The sequence below is a fragment of the Rhincodon typus genome, chromosome 9, assembly GCF_021869965.1.
Source record: "Rhincodon typus isolate 14 chromosome 9, sRhiTyp1.1, whole genome shotgun sequence".
Lineage (NCBI taxonomy): Eukaryota > Metazoa > Chordata > Chondrichthyes > Orectolobiformes > Rhincodontidae > Rhincodon > Rhincodon typus.
In genome coordinates, this window is record NC_063340.1 from 40,368,996 (window position 1) to 40,380,265 (window position 11,270).

The window sequence follows — 11,270 nt, forward strand, 5'->3', positions numbered from 1 at the left end:
TTAGTTTTAGAAATAAATGTTTTGCTTGGAGAAAATTGGATATCTGGTTAAAAAACTGGTAAAAGCAGCTGTGCAGTAATTGCAATGAAAACAAATTTGAAATCTATTACACTTAAATGTTTGAGGTGATGTTAGTTTCTGAAACCAACAGTTTGGAAGGTAGGATTATAAAGCAGCAGGTGGGATTACTTAACCAAAGAACTGCAAATGTGATATCTACAATCCTTACAGTAAGGGCAGTCTGGAGAAATGTTCTTGTTTTAAAAGTTAGAGCTAAATTAGTTTAAAAGTATTCAATGAATCTTGAAGGATTTGTAAAATCTATTTATTTCATCAAAACAAGGAAGACATTTTAAGACATGGATACTTAATATTTTGTTTCAGAGCTCCTTCAACATCTATGTTGACATGGAGTTGGGTGGAGGTCAGGTTCTCTGGTTTCAGTTTGTTCAATGTTTGGTGAGTGAGTTAGTTGCAATTTGTAACTCACTGATAGAAAATATCCAATGTAACTAACCATGTTAGGCCTGCACTGTAAACAAAGAAAAAAAAACTTTATTTGCTCCACAGAGTGTGAATAGGGTTTCATCCATGTGTAAATTTCATAAGGAAGAGAGAGCTGGAAGATTGCCTTTTTGAAGATAGCGAAAAATCTACAGTGGTCCTCAGAGTATTTTGCCAAAAGAAAGTATGCAGTAGATTAGCTTGGAAGAACAAGGGACTGAGGCATTCAGAGTCAAGAGGTAGTAAATGAAAATTTTACCTCCTAAAAATAATGAATGCTTTGGGTTCAACTCCCACCATATCAGCTGCTGGAATATAACTTCAATTAATCAATGAATCTATAATTGAAACTATTGACTGTGAAGCTATTGTTGAATGTTGTAATACCCCATTTGGTTCACTAATGTGTTTTAAGGAAGAGAATATCCCAATCATAATCTGGTCGGAATTAAATGTGACTCTAGATCTATAACAATAATGGTTGACTCTTCATTAGCCTGTAAAGTGAACTGGCAGGACATTCAGTTCAAAGGTAATTAGGGATGGACATTAAATGATGGTCTTGTCAGCAACAGGGTTAGGACTGGGTCCCAAGAAAAGAATAGGAAAACATTGATCCATGAGGGAAATGATACACAGTATGAAACTGGAAGAGTTTATAAAAAGGCAAAGAACAGTAGAACAGCTTCCTGCATTTTGCAAAATGTACAAATAACTGCTAATGGATATAAGGAAAATGGTAATAGCTGCAAAAAGAAATGAGACAAAAAAGCTTGTAAGGAATGTTGATAACGTTTCTAAAGGGTTTTACAAATATTTTAAGAGTGTTTAAGACTAATATGAGCAGCTAAACAACAGATGCAGGTGTTACTGTAGTCAGAAAACAGGAAAAGATAGGCACACTAAATAACTACTTTTGAATCATTCATCATAGTAGAGAATGCAGATAGAAACCAGATTACAAGGAGAGCTAAAAATAAATCAAGTAAAGGTACTAGATAGCAAGGCGTAGAGCTGGATGAACACAGCAGGCCAAGCAGCATCAGAGGAGCAGGAAGGCTGACGTTTCGGGCCTAGACACTTGTAGACCCTTTTCTGAAGAAGGGTCTAGGCCCAAAACATCAGCCTTCCTGCTTCTGTGAAGTAGGTGAGCCAATGTTCATTTGTCTTCCAAAACTTTTTGATGCAAATATTGCCCCTCAGATTAGTAAATTACCAATTTCATCCAGTATTGAAGGAGGGAAAGAGAGATGAATTAGGAAACCAAAGCTTGTTAGTCTAACATCAGTTGTGTGCAAGTTACTTGAAACCTTTAGCTTATACCTTGAGTGCTGATGGACAGTGCAGGTATTTTTAACTTATCTTGTTCAAACCTCTGGAGTAAAAGAGATTTGAATTTGATCCTGCTGGGCAAGTTATTAGAATCTGTTACTAAAGAAAATGGAATGAAAATTTGAAAAACACGAGCTGATCAGACATACCCAGCATGAATTTGTAAATGGCAATAAATTTGTCACAGCCAGTACACTGTGCACATGTAAATAAAAAGTGACTTGGTGATGGGATACCGGCCTCTGAGCAGTTATTTCAGTGGTGACAGAGAAAACAGTACATGCCTGAAGATCATTTGCTTGCAAGAGTTATCTTTGAGTTGGGATAAGCATTTCTGGCATCATGCCTTTATTTGGGAAACTTAACTCGTTCGATCCTGCTGCCGAAGACTGGGCCCAGTATGTGGAAAGAATGCAATATTTATTCCGGGCAAATGACATTGGGTCAGATGAGGAGATGGTTTTCTAGGAAGTGCCAACCTCCTGAGAGACTAATCATTTTGATGTAGTCTATGGATGGATGTCTTGCATAAGGGCAGAAATTGCTGGAAAATCTCAGCAGGTCTGGCAGCATCTGTGGAGAGAAAGCGGAGTTAATGTTTTGGGTTGAGTGACCTTTCCTCAGAACTATTGATACTCACTTGTTTCGTACTTTTGCTGAGAAAGGGTCACTCGACCTGAAATGTTAACTGATTTCTCTCCACAGATACTGCCAGACCTGCTGAGCTTTTCCAGCAATTTGTTTTTGTTTCTGATTTCCAGCGTTCACAGTTCTTTCAGTTTTTATCTAATTGTGTAGTGTGCCTAGTCAATCTCCTGGTGTACGCAACAGTAGACAAACACAATGAAAGCCACCGGCAGCCCTTTTCTGAAAATTACAGTTCAGGTGGCCTAGTGGTCAATCTCGCAAAGAAGGAGTTGGTCAAAGCCCAAGTGGCCTATTTTGTGTACCAAACCAAGAAACAATTCGTCTGATTTTTCTCGTAGTAAATTTGCTTTGATATCATTGCTGCAAACGGACACATATTACAGAGAATCATTTAGTGATTCAGTGCGAAACAAAGTGTTTACCTCCGAACATGGCTTAATATAACTAATCGGAACGGCAGATTGGATGAACAATGTATCTGGTGTGATTGGTTGGATGTGGCCAAATATCTGATTGGATTGGTCAATTTTGGCCACACCCGTGTTTGCGATTGGCTGGAATAGACAAAGTCTGTGATTGGCTAAAGCGGGCGCGGGCCGCGACATTTGTGAATGAAGGAACAGAGGTGTACTCGGTAGAAGCGAGATTCAGCAAAAGTACGAAACAAGTAAGTAATCGTTCGGGAATTCGCTTCAATCAGCACTGGAACCGAGGTAGATGACTGAGAAGTCTCCGACTGGCTGTATCCAAGGCGCTGATTGACTTATTTCTGTTTTTAGCAGTCCATGAGTTCATGGCTATTGAAAATTCCTGTGTTCAACTCTTGTCAATTTATCGTGGCTCTGGCCTTTCAAGATATGTTTGGTGGCTCAGTGGGTAGCAGACCGTCCTCGTGTCAGTTGGTAATGGGTACAACTCCTCTTCCGAGCTGGAACTCAGTGACCTGTTGAGGGACGAAGGCAGGTCTTCCTCTCTTGTTATCGCTTGATCATTCTTGATTCATCAACATATCACTAAAACAGGGTATAATCATAGTGGTGTTTTTCGGATGTTGCTCCCTAAAGATTCGTTGCCATATTCTCCATGCTGCAGCAAGGACTGCTCGGTTTTTTAAGAATTTTATGTTTTTATTTCAGATTTTCTGCCTCTGCATTTTTTTTTTGTGTGCCGTGGCTTCTATTTTGCCATCCTCACTGCTGTTCAAATGTCTGATTTAAAAAGGGCAGTCAATGCAGGACTAAGGATGTTGTACTGAAATGCATGCAGTATTCAAACTGAGATAAATGAACTTGTATAGATTGAAATTGGCAAGTATGATGTTGTGGGTATCACAGAGACATGACTGCAACAGGATCAGAGTTGGGAACAAAATACCAAAGATACAGATCCTATTTAATGGATAGGCAGGTGAGCAAATGGGGAAGGATTGCCTTGTTACTAATAAATGAAATTAAATCAATAGCGAGAAGGGTTGTCGAGTTGGAAGGCATAGAATCTGTGTGATTGAGTTGAGAAACTGCAAAGGAAAAAAAAATCCATATTGGGAGTTGTGTACAGGCCTGCTAGCAGTAATCAGTATGTGGAGGAAAAAATAACCAGGAGATAGAAAATGCATGTAAGAAAAGCACTATTACAATAATCATGGGGAAAGTTCAATATGTGGTTGGAGTGGGCAAATCAGGTTGATGGGGATCTCAAGAAAAGGAATTCTTGAAATATATACAGGTAGTTTTGGTATGACCTGTTGGTTGTGTTCCTGTGTAACTGCACTGTAGAAAATTGCGCTATAGATGATCGCCATACCTGTACAGCAGAAAGCTCATGTTATCCAAACAGGGTTCACTAATTTGTCAATCGCATTATAGCCAATTTGCTTTGATGAAATACACAAAACTACCTGTATGAGATGGTTTTCTGGAGCTGCTTGTGATGGATCCCACTAGCATATAGGAAATCCTGGATTTGGTGATGCGTAATGATGCAGATTTAATTAGGAAGCTGAATGTGAAAGAACCCTCTAGGGAGCAATAACCATAATATGATAAAATTTACCCTGCAGTTTGAGAGGGAGTAACTGGAATCCAATGTAATGATGTTCAGTTGAGTAAAGGTAGCTACAAATACATGAGGGAGGAGCTGACCACAGTTAATTGGAAGCGTAGCCTAGCAAGGAAGGCAGTTTAGCAGCAGTGGCAGGAGTTTTCTGAGGGTAATTCTGGAGGCACAGCCAAAAATCATCCCAAGCAAGAAGAAACACACTAAGGGAGGATGAAGTAACTGTGGCTAACAAGGGTAGTCAGGCTAGCATAAAAGCAAATGATAAACATACAATTTGGTGAAGATTAGTGGGAAGCTTTTAAAAAACCATCAGGATAAGTAGAGAATATGAAATCATAGAATCCTTACAGTGTGGATGCAAGCCATTCAGCCCATTGAGTCAACACTGACCCTCCGCAGAGCATTCCACCCAGACCCACAGTCCTACCCTATCCCTGTAACCCTGCAATTCCAGTGGCTAACCCACCTAATCTGCACTCAATGGGCAATTTAGATTGACCAACCCACGCACCTGTGGGAGGAAACCCACGCAGACATGGGGAGAGTGTGTTAACTTCACACAGATGGTGACCTGAGGCCCCGGCACTGTGCGGCAGCAGTGCTAACCACTGAGCCACCGTGCCACCTGATCTGAGAGTAAGCTAGCTAGTAATATAAAAGAAGATTGTAGGAGTTTTTTGAGATATCTAAAAAGTATCTTTTAGGCATGAGTGGACAATGGACTACTGGAAAATGAGGCTGGAAAAGTAATAATGGGAAATAAAGAAATGGCAGAGGAACTGAATAGATATTTTGCATTAGTTTTGATAGTAAAAGACACCAGCAACATACCAGAACTTCGAGAGTCACAGGGTTGAGGTGAGTGTAGTGGCCGTCACTAAGGATAAGGTGCTGGGAGAGCTGAAAGGTCTGAAGGTGGCTAAATTACCTGGACTAATTAGGCAACACCACAGGGTTCTGAAGGAAAAAGGCCGAGGAGACTGTAGAGGCAGTGATGGTGATCTTCCAGGAATCTCTGGAGCCAGGAAGGGTCCCAGAAGACTGAAAAATGGCTAATGTAACACCCTGTTTAAGAAGGGATGGAAGTGGAAATAGGAAACTGTAGACCGGTTAGTCTACCCTTAGGTATTGGTAAGATTTTAGTGTCCATTATCAAAGATAGGATTGTGGAGTACTTGGAAGTGCATGACAAAATAGGACTGAGTCAGCATGACTTTGTCAAGGGGAAGTCATGCCCAACAAATCTGTTAGAATTCTTTTAGGAGATAATGAGCAAATTAGACAAAGGAGAGCCAGTGGACTGGATCTATTTGGACATCCAGAAAGCCTTTGACAAGGTGCAGCACAGGTGGCTGCTAAATAAGATAAGAACTCATGGTATTAAGGGCAAGGTACTGGCATGGATAGAGGATTGGCTGACTGGCAGAAGGCAAAGAATAGGGATAATGGGTCTTTTTCAGGATGGCAACTGGTGACTTTCCGCAGGGGTCAGTGTTGGAACCACAACTATTCATGTTATATATTAATGATCTGGAGAAAATAACTGTTGTTATTTTGTATTGTTACTAAGCTTGCAGATGAAACAAAGATCGGTGGAGGGACAGTGCTGAGGAAGCAGGGAGGCTAAAGAAGGACGTGGACAGGCGAGGAGAGAGGGTAAAGATGTGGCAGGTTGAATATGAAGTGGGAAAGTGAGGTTATGCACTTTGGTTGGATGATCTGAGTGTAGAGTATTTTATAAATGCGGAAAGGCTTCAGAAATCTGAAGCGCAAAGGGACTTGGGAGTCCTGGTTCAGGATTCTCTTAAGATTGACATGCAGCTTCAGTTGGCAGTTCGGAAGGCATTTGCAGTGTTAGCATTCGTTTTGGGGGGCTAGAGTACAGGAATAGAGGTGTACTGCTGAGGCTGTATAAGGCTTTCGTTAGAACACATTTAGAATATTATGAGCAATTTTGAACCCCGTATCTCGGAAGGAGTCCAAAGTACGTTCACAAGAATGCCACTGGAGATGTAAGGCTTGTCATCTGAAGGGCGGTTGAGGACTCTGAGTCTGTACTTGATGGAGTTCAGAAGGATGAGGATCTCATTGAAACTTGCAGAATACTGAGAGGCCTGGATAGAATTAACATGGATAGGATGTTTCTGCTTGTAAGAGAGACTAGGACCTGAGAGCACAGCGTCAGAGTCATAGAGTCATAGAGATCTACAGCTCAGAGAGTGATAGACATCTGGAACTCACTGCTTAAAAGGATGGAAGAAATTGGAATCCTCAAGACATTTGGAGGACTATTTAGATATGCAGTTGAAGCACCATAACATTTCAAGACCAAGTGCTGGAGAATGGATTTGAATAGATGGATGTTTAATGACCAGCACAGTAATGTTGAATTGAAGTGCCTTTTTCCTTGCTGTAAAATGCATCTATGACTCTCTATGACCATTTGCAACTCCTCAGACACTGAAGCAGTAAGTATACATGTGCAGCAAGACAATATCCAAGTTTGGTCTGTTAAGTGACGAATGATACTTGTGTCACACAAATGCGAGGCTAAGATTTCTCCAATAAGAGAGAATATAGCTATCGCTACCTGGATGTTCAATGACATTACCATCGCTGAACTCCCCACTATCAACATCCTGAAGGCTGCCATTGACCAGAAACTGAATCGGAAAAGCCTGTCCATGATTTTTGGCAGTATTAGGCAAGAACTTTCAAAAGTTGATTGGGGGTGGATGTTTGGCTGGAAATTGGGAAGCATTCACAAGCGAGATAATGAGAGTCCAGAGACAGTATGTTCCTGTTAGAGTGAAGGGAAAGGCTGATAGGTGTTGGGAGTGCTGGTTGACTAGACCAGCTGAGGTTTTGGTCAAGAAAAAGAAGGAAGCACATGTCAGGTATAGACAGCAGGGATTGAGTGAATCCCTAGAAGAATATAAAGGCAGTAGGAGTGCACTTAAGAGGGAAATCAGGAGGGCAAAAAGGGGACATGGAATAGCTTTGACAAATAGGGTTAAGGAGAATCCAAAGAGAATCTACAAATACATTAAGGACAAAAGGGGTAACTAGGTAGAGAATAGGGCCCCTTAAAGATCACCAAGGCCACCTATATGAGGAACCGCAGGAAATGGGGGAAATACTAAATGGGTATTTTGCATCAATGTTTACAATGGAGAAGGATGTGGAAGATAGAGAACTTGGGGAAATAAGTAGCGAAAAATGTCCATATTATAGAGGTGGAGGTGCTGAACGTCTTAAACCGCATAAAGGTGGATAAATCCCTGGGACCTGATCAGGTGTACCCTGGAACTCTGTGTGAAGTGAGGGAAGAGATTGCTGGGCCCCTTGCTGAGATTATTTGTATCATCGATAGACGCACATGAGATGCCAGAGACTGGAGGTTGGCTAATGCTGTGCCACTATTTAAGAAAGATGGTAAGGAAAAGCCAGGGAACTATAGACTGGTCAACCTGACATTGGTGGTGGGCGAGTTGTTGGAGAGAATCCTAAGAAACAGGATTTGTATGTATTTGGAAAGGCAAGGATGGATTAGGGATAGCCAACATGGCTCTGTACATGGGAAATTGTGTCTCCCTATCTTGATTGAGTTTTTTGAAGAAGTAACGAAGAGAATTGATGAGGGCAGAGCAGTGGATTTGATCTACATGGACTTCAGTAAGGTGTTTGACAAGGTGCTTCATGGGAGACTGATTAGCAAGGTTAGATCACAGGATACAGGGAGAACTAGCCATTTGGATACAGAACTGGCTCAAAGGTAGAAAACAGAGTGGTGGTGGAGGGTTGCTTTTCAGACTGGAAGCCTATCATCAGCGGTGTCAAAGGATCAGTGCTGGGTCCACTGCTTTTTTTGTCATCTATATAAATGTGAACATAGGAGGTCTGATTAGTAAGTTTGCAAATTATACTAAAATTGGAGGTGTAGTGGTCAGCGAAGAAGGTTACTTCTGAGTATAATGTGGTCTTGATCAGATGGGCCAATAGACCGAGGAGTTGCAGACGGAGTTTAATTTAGATAAGTGTGAGCTGATGCATTTTGGAAAGGCAGATCAGGGCAGGACTTAATGGTAAGATCCTGGGGGAGTGTTGCTGAATGAAGAGACCTTGGAGTGCATGTTCAAAGTTCATTGAAAGTAGAGTCGCAGGTAGATAGGATAGTGAAGAAGGCATTTGAGGGACTTGGATAGCATAAATAGGCAAGGTTTTTTCCCCAAGGTAAGGGAGTCCAAAACTAAAGGGCATAGATTTAAGGTGAGGGGGAAAGATATAAAGGGGACCTAAGGGGCAACTTTTTCATGCAGGAGGTGGTGCGTGTATGGCGTGAGCTTCCAGATGAAGTGGTGTTGGCTGGTATGATTTCAACATTTAAAAGGCGTCTGGATGGGTATATGAATAGGAAGGGCTTAGAGAGATATGGGCCAAATGCTGGCAAATAGGACTAGATTTATAAAGGATATCTGGTCGGCATGGACAAGTTGGACTGAAGGATCTGTTTCCGTGCTGTATATTTCTGGCTGTACGATGCTATAAATATTTACTTCCTCCACTGTTGCTGCTGCTGAGCAATGTGTTTCAAGATGCGCTTCGGCAGTTCAACAGGGCTTCTCAGATAGCACCTTCCAAACCCACAGCTACTCCCATCTAAAAAGACAAGGACAGCAGATACATGGGAACACCACCATCTGCAAGTTCCCTTCCAAGCCACTTGCAATTCTGACTTGGAAATATGTCGCCATTCTTTCAGTGTCACTGGGTAAAAATTCTCAAACTGCCTTCCTTATGACATTGTGGATCTACCAACAACAAATTGACTAGCAGTTCAAGAAGGCAACTCACCGCCACCTTCTTGACGATAACGAAGGATGGGAGTAAGTGCTGGACCAGCCAGTGATGCGCACTTTGTGTGAATGAATAAATAAAATACAACAAGTCTCTAAATTCTGGACCTGATGGAACAATCTTCCTTGATCTAAATTCTTCAAACTAATGAAAATGTTTAACACCTGTTGGATCACCCTTAGTAATTTGGCCTCCACTTTTACTATTCTGATTCTTATCTGTTACATTCCTGTAACAGAGAGCTAGTACGTATCCATATTATGTAGTCTTACTAAAACTAGTCTTTCTAAAGCTAGCTTAAATCAAACTTTGAGTGTTACATTGCACTATTTGATTTACATTCTTCACTGGCTGTGAAAATGAGATGAATTTTAAATGATCCATTCACCTAAACACTCAGCAGATCTGGCACCACTGGAGAAAGAAACAGTTCATTTTCAGATTGTGATCTTTTCACAAGAAGTGTAAGACATAAAGGTAGTAGCTTTTTATTCAAGAAGTGAAAGGGACAAGGTGGGAAATAAAAAAACAAAATGGAAAGTCTATGGCGAGGCAGAATACAAAGTGACAATGCTTTTGTGAGACAGACCAAAGCAAGTTGTGATGGGGCAAGTAAATAAACAAAAGATAAGCCCAGAGGACATGTAAGTGGCAGAATAATGAACAGCTCCCATTCAAAAGCAAAAACGATACAAACAAGATTAAGATTGACACATGCAAAGAAAAGGGAGCAAAAGCCCACCAACTCCCACAGCTACCTAGAATACACCTCCTCCCACCCACCTTCCTGCAAAAATGCCATCCCCATTCCCAATTCCTTCGCCTCCGCCGCATCTGCTCCCAGGATGAGGCATTCCACTCCCGTACATCTCAGATGTCCTCGTTTTTCAAGGACCGCAACTCCCACCACCACCGCCCCCCCCTCCCCACCACCACCACACCACCCAGTGGTTGAGAACGCCCTCCACCGTGTCGCCCGCATTTCCCACAACTCATCCCTCGCACCCCGTCCCCGCAATAACAACCAAAAAAGAATCCCCTTAGTCCTCACGTACCACCCCACCAACCTCCGGATCCAACGCATCATCCTCCGACACTTCCGCCATCTGCAGTCCGACCTCACCACCAAAGACGTTTTTCCCTCCCCACCCTTATCTGCTTTCCGGATGGACCACTCTCTCCGTGACTCCCTTGTCCGCTCCACACTCCCCTCCAGCCCCACCACACCCGGCACTTTTCCCTGCAACCGCAGGAAGTGCTACACCTGCCCCCACACCTCCTCCCTCATCCCCATCCCAGGCCCCAAGAAGACTTTCCACATCAAGCAGATGTTCACCTGCACATCTGCTAATGTGGTATACTGCATCCGCTGTTCCCGTTGTGGCCTCCTCTACATCGGGGAAACCAAGCAGACGCTTGGGGACCGCTTTGTGGAACACCTATGCTCGGTTCGCAATAAACAACTGCACCTCCCAGTCGCGAACCATTTCAACTCTCCCTCCCATTCCTCAGGCGACATGTCCATCCTGGGCCTCCTGCAGTGCCACAACGATGCCACCCAAAGTTTGCAGGAACAGCAACTCGTATTCCGCTTTGATACCATTGGGCTGCAGGGTTCCCATGTGGATTTCACAAGCTTCAAAATCTCCCCTCCCCCTACCGCATCCCAAAACCAGCCCAGCTCGTCCCCGCCTCCCTAACCTGTTCTTCCTCCCACCTATCCCCTCCTCCCACCTCAAGCCGCACCCCCATCTCCTACCTACTAACCTCATCCCGCCCCCTTGACCTGTCCGTCCTCCCTGGACTGACCTATCTCCTCCCTACCTCCCCACCTACACTCACCTTTACTGGCTCCATCCCTGCCTCTTTGA

General features: G+C 42.8%; 1 protein-coding gene across 1 annotated transcript in view; it reads left to right on the forward strand.

The window, feature by feature from the left end:
- The first annotated feature begins 3,076 nt into the window (after positions 1-3,076).
- fancl (FA complementation group L) overlaps positions 3,077-11,270 on the forward strand; it is a 97,854-nt gene continuing 89,660 nt past the window's right edge. The window contains exon 1 of the mRNA XM_048601310.1: positions 3,077-3,151. The gene's annotated coding sequence lies outside the window, so the exon portion shown is untranslated. The remainder of the gene's footprint in view (positions 3,152-11,270) is intronic.